We start from the raw sequence: 7470 nt of genomic DNA, 5'->3' as shown, positions 1-7470 counted from the left end.
GTGCCAACAATCTTTTCTGTTGCTCCACAAATTGTTTATGCACTCTCCTTGAAGAAGACATTGTAAAAAAAACTCAAGATTTGAAAACGATAAAGATGGATGTAGGGATGTATGGTTTATATGGACAAAAAAAATAAAGAATGAGCTTTTTGGTATTTTTTTTTTCACACAAAAAGTATATGAAAGCTTTGGTAGAAAGTGTAGAAAATATTGAAATGTGGTGTAAGGTGGAAGATGATGGTTAGGTATTTATAGAAAAAAAAAAACTTTTTAAAACTTTTTCTGTATTTTTTCATAATTTTTCTGTATTTTTTCATAATTTTTAATAAAATTTAATATAGTTAATTAATCTGGACCGTTGGATTTGAAAAATATTCAAATCCAAGAGCCAAGGCGCTGCCACGTGGCCAACGATCATAATTCTGACCGTTGGGCCTTTTTTTATTTATTTTATTTTTAGTTTTGTTGAAAAGAAATATGGACCGTTGATCTATGATTGGACGGTCCATTTTAAAAGTTAAATTTAAATTTATTTTACCGTTGGAAATCCAACGGTCTACAAAAACTAGCCGTTGGAAATCCAACGGCATTGAGAGGGCCACGTCGCCTCCTTTCGGGTGAAGCACAAGTGGGCTGACAGCGGGCCTCGCTGCCTGCACCCTTGTCCTTTACTCGCACCCACTCGCGAATGAGCTGCACACACCAAGCAAATAGCCCGGCTCCTTGGTCAGTCAATTTTGGGCTGGCCCAGAGACCAACTTGGGCTGGGTGCCAGGTAAGTTCCTAGGTTGGAGTGAATTGACAAGGTGCCATACTGGTTTTTTGATTGGGTGTTGGGCTATTCCACCTCTGGTGGAACTGTTGAACAACAAAAATATATAATATATATAAAAAATAGAGTCTATACAAATTGGGTCAAACTACAAGACAAAACAAAAGATGTAATCCAGCCCAAAAAAAAATGAGGATGGGCTTTACATACAGATCAACATCCATAAATAAAATAAAAAGAAAAAAGAAAAGAAAAGTGCTTCTAGAAAAATGAACAAGGAGTTCAACCATTCGTGCTTTTGAATCAAGATCCAAAGAAGAACATTCATCACCAGGTATGAAACAAGTTTTGTTAATTTATTTATCTCTCTTGTATAATGTTATGTTGCAGACAAAAGTGAAAAAAATGGGGCATAATCAACTACCTAGAACCTGTAATCTTCAGTTTATACAAGAGAATTGCCAATAAGCCACCATAAAAGGTTTCTGTGCACGGAGGGTTTCTTAAATGGTAGCCCGACTACTCTTCTATACCTGCAACAACAACAACACAAAGCAGTCCGAAAAAAAAAAAAAAAAAAAGTAGCCACATGTTTTCTTTCTGCCTAAATCTGAAGAGAACAAAAGTACACAAGAGTTCCACTCCTCGCCACTGCCGTCATTCTCATGAATTTCTTTGGGGTGGCCTAGACTATCCCGTGAAGTTCCAATCAAGTCTAAGTAACGCATACTTGCCGTCCATGCCAAGAAGGAAAGGAGCAATCGGTGTCACGGCAAGCCAAGGAAGCAGATATAGAAAGTTAAGTCTTATATGTAAAGTCATTCTTTGCGGTCCAATGAGAAAATAGATGCATTTGTGGACAAATAAAAGGGAAAAGAAGCCAAATGCAACTTTTGTTCCCCTTGACCGACACATGCTTGGTCTCTGTGAAGAAAAACAAGAAGGGATCAACATATAACAAAATGCAACTCAAAAGGAAAGAAATTGTTCTGTTTGTGATTCTTTGAAGTTTTCTTTGCTACTAACGAGTACAAGACGAGGAGAAGGCCTTTGCATAAAATCCTATGAAAACTCACTTGGGATAAGAGTCCAAGAAAAAGGAGAAATTAAAAGTGATGATGTCTCCCTTTCTATTTGTAAAGCTCCAGCAAAATATAATGGAACGGTGTTTGCACAAGTATTTCAAAAATAGACTAAAGTCAAAGTACGGGACTTTACCAAAAAGAAAAGCTAAAGCATGGGACAAGTAGCTACTGTGTTCGAAAAATGGTGCAACTATGTTTGAGGAAACATACCATGTAAAACACTTCAATATCAAACTACATTTACTCATGGATATGTTAGAGATTTCAATAATAAATATATAAATTATTATTATATATATAAATTATATTTTATATATACACACATACATATATATATATATATATAATGACTTGGTGCTGCAAGTGCAGTAAATGTAATTAGTTGAATGGTTACAACTTTTAGTTAAAAGACATGATGCTTACTCAAATTGTATGAGTAGAATTAAAAGATATAAATAATCAAAATTTATTTTCTGAAAATTCTAAATAGAAGACATGTCTTTTGGGTCAACACTATTAAGAAGGGTTGTATATCTTCAACTAAAATGAAAAGACTCGATGAACGGGTGCTTTAATGCCTATAAATACCTATTGTGGTATAATATTTCACACACAATTTTCAGAAATTTGTTTCTACATTCCTTGCTCTCTTTTCTCTCCATCACATTCATACAATTTCTTTCTAGTTATTTATAAGGGAATACAATTAGGTTTTGCTAATCGAATATTCTATACTTTGTTGTATCCTAGAAGTGACTTGCCAAGAACCCTTTAGCAAACTCATTCGAGTGGCGGCAAATAACACTTTAAGAAAACGATTCAAGTCGTACCTCAAAGTCATCATTCAGATTATTCTCTATATTTCTATATTTACTCTAATAGGATACTGAGGCCAAAATGCTATGGATGACTAATGTTGATGAGAAAGGCAAGCATGACAAAACTACCATGAGCACAGGCTATTATAAAACCACTCACGTGACATTCAAATGGAAAAGTATAGTACCTATTCTGATTAAACATAGAAGGCAGCACACAAATAGAAGCAAAAAGAAATAAGGGCGTCCTGCAAACTTTAGAGTGCAATTCTCACCTTTGGAGCCATGAATCAATGCTTGTTTTCAACGACCTCGATGCTGCAAAATAGTTGGTCCAACAACCATGTCAAAAACCAAGTCAAAGTGATACCGAAAAGCTACTCGTGATAAACGAAAGCTAAATGAATTTAGGCTACAAAAGTTACCAACAACAAGTGGGGTTTGTCATCTCCCAGATCAAACCTAGAACATAGAAAGCAAAAATGAGTAACCTACTTGATCTCTCCCCTCCTCTTCATTTTGAGTTTTAGATCCACAAAGGAAGCACACGAGCAAAAGAACAAGGCAGCAAAAAAACGAAGGCTCTCGTGACCTGCATAAAAGAAAAAGAAAAAAAACCCTCTGCGATTTAGGAGGAACAGAGGATAAATTGGAGCAATTCAAAAGAGTTTGAACTCCACCAATCTTACCCATCTTTGTTTGGAATTCAACGGCTAATAAACCCAAAAGGAATTTCAAAAAAAAAAAAAAAACATTGCGAAATCGACGGGGAGCTCGAGTATATCGACATCCCTGTTTTGGTGGAATGAATACTGGAGCAGGGAAGATTTCTGATTGTTCCTTTGTTTTTTTTTTTTTTCGAACTGTGCATCTCACGTGGAACTAAATCCTATTTCACTTTGAACTGTGCATCTCACACGGGTTTCTACTTAAGGAAAAAACAAAGTCCTATTTCACAAAGGCTGTTAGATATTATCAAATGAAATAAATCCAATTGGCTACTCATTTTGCCAAGTCTGAACACAAGTAGGCTAATCCAAAACAAGCATATCTACGAACTACGCCGATTTGATTCTGTTAAGGATACGTAGATAGTCTGATATCAAGTTTTAGAGGCAACTGTGAAACCAAAATGAATCCTTAGTTTATATAAACTAAATTCACTCCTGCTACTTTGATCAAATAATTACAAATTCTACAAAGAGTAAAAGAGAAGCCTTCAAGCACAAGTTCCTAGATTACCAATTAATGGATGTTGCTCATGCAACAAAGTTCCTAATTTTTAAGGGAATGTTGCTCCATATGAGATTGAAGTAAAACAACAATTTTGTATTCACGTGAGCTCTATATTTTTGGACTCCGTGAATAAAAATTGAGCCACTCCAAAGGCACGAAGCCACATCAAACCTCAAATGACATAAAGCCAATTCAAATTACAAATGGCACAAATACACCTCGAATGGCACGAAGCCATATCAAATCCCAAAAGGCACGAAGCCGAAGAAAAATTTCAAATGGCATGAGGCCGTATCAAATATCAAACGGCACGAAGCCGCAACATAATTCAAATGGCACAAAGTCACATCGTGCTCCAATGGCTCAAAGTCCTCGCCTACACGAGCTAAAACTGTATAAGGCATCAAATGCTCCTTACTTGCATGAGCTAAAACTGCATAAGGCATCAACTCCAAACAAATACCAAATATCATGAGCTACGAGTAACTTGATCCCTCAACGAGGGTACGTAGGCAATCTAGGGCACGACCTAGGTATAGTCATAAAATTAAATAAACACCTAAATCCCCAAATTACAATTTATTCAAATTAGAATCAAAGGGTATTATTCCTTTCTCAAAAGAATGGTTGTAATTAATAGGCGTGTAGCCTAGAATGGGTTGAACTCAATTTAATAAAACCCTCTTCGAAAAATGAACGAGGGTGAAATTGTGTCGAGTGAATTATTGGTTTACATATTGTGTACAATTTTTGCTCAACACCCCTCCTTTGGATTCTCTTTTTATTCTTAAAACTTGAGGTTTGGTTTTAATGTACTTAGCTATTTTTTTGTACATAATAATAAAATGGGACACCATAATGGCAAGCTGGAATAGCTCAGCTGGTTAGAGCGTGTGGCTGTTAACCACAAGGTCGGAGGTTCGAACCCTCCTTCTAGCGTTTTTTTTACCATTTGTTCTCTTATTTTGGTCAAAGGGCCAAACGCAAGCCCAAGCCCGCATCATCATGTCTACCGCAAGCCCAAGCCCGCGTCATCATAATTCTCCCAATATAAAATGTAAAAGAAAAAAAACAAAACAAAAGGGTCACTCACTTTATACCATCTCTAACCGAAGGGTCTAGATGGTCGAAAATAACTTGAAAACCGTTTCCAACCGAGCGCTAGGCCAGAGGGCTGTGGAATCGGAGAAGGCTGGAGGGCTGGCTCCATGCAGCCATCCAGCCCCGGGCTGGCCAGAAAAATCAACTTTCCTGTTGGTTATAACCGACAGGAATACGTTTATATTATTTAATATAAATATATTCCTGTCGTCAGCTAGACGTTGCATTTGAATTTTTTTTTTTTTTTTTTTTACAATTTTATTATTATTTTTTATTTACAAAATTTTTCCTATAACTTCTATTTTTCATTTTTTTTTAAATTCTATTTTTTTCGTATAAATATTTTTTTTAAATTCCATTTTTTCCTATAACTTCTATTTCACAAAATTTATTTTATTTTATTTTAAATTCTATTTTTATCCTGTAACTTTTATTTCATAAAATTTGTTTCATATTTTTTTTTTCTATAACTTCCTAAGCCATTATACAACATTAAATTAAATTAAGTAACATGAAACAACATTAAACAATATGAAACAACATTAAATAACATTAACCAACATACAAATTATACAACATAAAAAAAAACATTTAACAACAAGAAACTTAAAAAACATTTTAAAAAACATTTAACAACATAAGACTTAAATGCCTACTTCTTGATTCTTTTGGCCCAAAGATGTGCAACAAGATCCTGACCAAACGCAAGCCCAAGCCCGCATCATCATGTCTACCGCAAGCCCAAGCCCGCGTCATCATAATTCTCCCAATATAAAATGTAAAAGAAAAAAAACAAAACAAAAGGGTCACTCACTTTATACCATCTCTAACCGAAGGGTCTAGATGGTCGAAAATAACTTGAAAACCGTTTCCAACCGAGCGCTAGGCCAGAGGGCTGTGGAATCGGAGAAGGCTGGAGGGCTGGCTCCATGCAGCCATCCAGCCCCGGGCTGGCCAGAAAAATCAACTTTCCTGTTGGTTATAACCGACAGGAATACGTTTATATTATTTAATATAAATATATTCCTGTCGTCAGCTAGACGTTGCATTTGAATTTTTTTTTTTTTTTTTTTTTTTTACAATTTTATTATTATTTTTTATTTACAAAATTTTTCCTATAACTTCTATTTTTCATTTTTTTTTAAATTCTATTTTTTTCGTATAAATATTTTTTTTAAATTCCATTTTTTCCTATAACTTCTATTTCACAAAATTTATTTTATTTTATTTTAAATTCTATTTTTATCCTGTAACTTTTATTTCATAAAATTTGTTTCATATTTTTTTTTTCTATAACTTCCTAAGCCATTATACAACATTAAATTAAATTAAGTAACATGAAACAACATTAAATAACATTAACCAACATACAAATTATACAACATAAAAAAAAACATTTAACAACAAGAAACTTAAAAAACATTTTAAAAAACATTTAACAACATAAGACTTAAATGCCTACTTCTTGATTCTTTTGGCCCAAAGATGTGCAACAAGATCCTGTTGTAGGTACTTGTTTGTGGCACGAGAACGTATTATTCTATAGCGCCTCATGTACTCATTTATAGAGATACTACCAGTTCTTGGATTGAAAGGCAAAGGGCCATCATATATTTTTGCACGAGCCCTTCTTGACCTATTTGGATCTTCTTGATTGTCATCGAACTCTCCATCAATATACCCATCTCACTCATCCCCCACTATCATATTGTGTAATATGATGCAAGACATCATGATGGAGTCCAAATTTTCTCGACTCCACCCTCTTGTCGGTTCATTAATGATCTTCCACCGTGATTGTAGAATACTGAAAACTCTCTCAACATCTTTCCGGTATGCCTCTTGGTGTAAGGAAAACAACTTTTCTGCGTCATTCCTAGGGTATGGAATTGCTTGGACAAGTGTCGCCCACTTTGGGTAGATGTTATCTGCCAAGTAATACCTCATATTGTATTGACGATTGTTGATGTAGTAGTCAAGTTGAGGTGCTTTACCTTCCGTCAAGTTATTGAAGAGGGGTGAACACCCAAGAACTGTAATGTCATTTTGGGATCCAGGGACTTCAAGGAAAGCATGCCAGATCCATGTGTCATATGAGGCAACCGCCTCTAACACAACTGTTGGCTTTCTCGACCTTCTGCTAAAGCCTCCTTGCCATCATTTGGGACAATTCTTCCAATCCCAATGCATGCAATCTAATGACCATATCATGCCCCGAAAACCCACGGTCTTCAGCTTTGCGAAGAAGCTGATTCAAATCTTCTTGATTTGGCTTGCGGAGGTACTCGTCTTTATAAACATGAACAATTGTGTCACAGAATTGTTCAAGAGTATCAAGGCATGTAGACTCAAACATACCATGGGTTTCATCCATCGAATCAGCTGGGGAGCCATAGGCCATCATTCGAAGTGCAACAGTAACCTTTTGATGAGGTAAGAAACTAGGGCAGCCTGCTCT

The 7470-nt window shown here is 35.4% G+C and overlaps 1 long non-coding RNA gene and 1 other non-coding gene across 4 annotated transcripts; one reads left to right on the top strand and one right to left on the bottom strand.

Annotated features, from left to right (window-relative positions):
- Nucleotides 1-1109: 1109 nt before the first annotated feature.
- LOC148699212 (uncharacterized) lies at nt 1110-3528 on the bottom strand. 3 transcript variants are annotated; one of them, XR_015965201.1, is made up of 4 exons: nt 3365-3528; nt 3171-3267; nt 2951-2993; nt 1110-1696 (listed from the first exon to the last, which is right to left on the bottom strand). It is a non-coding gene; the product is annotated as an uncharacterized LOC148699212 (long non-coding RNA). The 3 variants fall into 3 exon arrangements; XR_015965202.1 differs by having other exon boundaries at nt 3101-3528; XR_015965200.1 differs by having other exon boundaries at nt 3171-3528.
- Nucleotides 3529-4776: 1248 nt separating this feature from the next.
- Nucleotides 4777-4850, top strand: TRNAN-GUU (transfer RNA asparagine (anticodon GUU)). Its single transcript has one exon. It is a non-coding gene; the product is annotated as a tRNA-Asn (tRNA).
- The last annotated feature ends 2620 nt before the right edge of the window (nt 4851-7470 follow it).

The sequence above is a fragment of the Pyrus communis genome, chromosome 1 (assembly GCF_041283825.1).
Source record: "Pyrus communis isolate YQ-2024b chromosome 1, ASM4128382v1, whole genome shotgun sequence".
NCBI lineage: Eukaryota > Viridiplantae > Streptophyta > Magnoliopsida > Rosales > Rosaceae > Pyrus > Pyrus communis.
The sequence above is the reverse complement of the archived record's forward strand: the minus strand, read 5'-3'. Positions and strand labels throughout refer to the sequence as shown.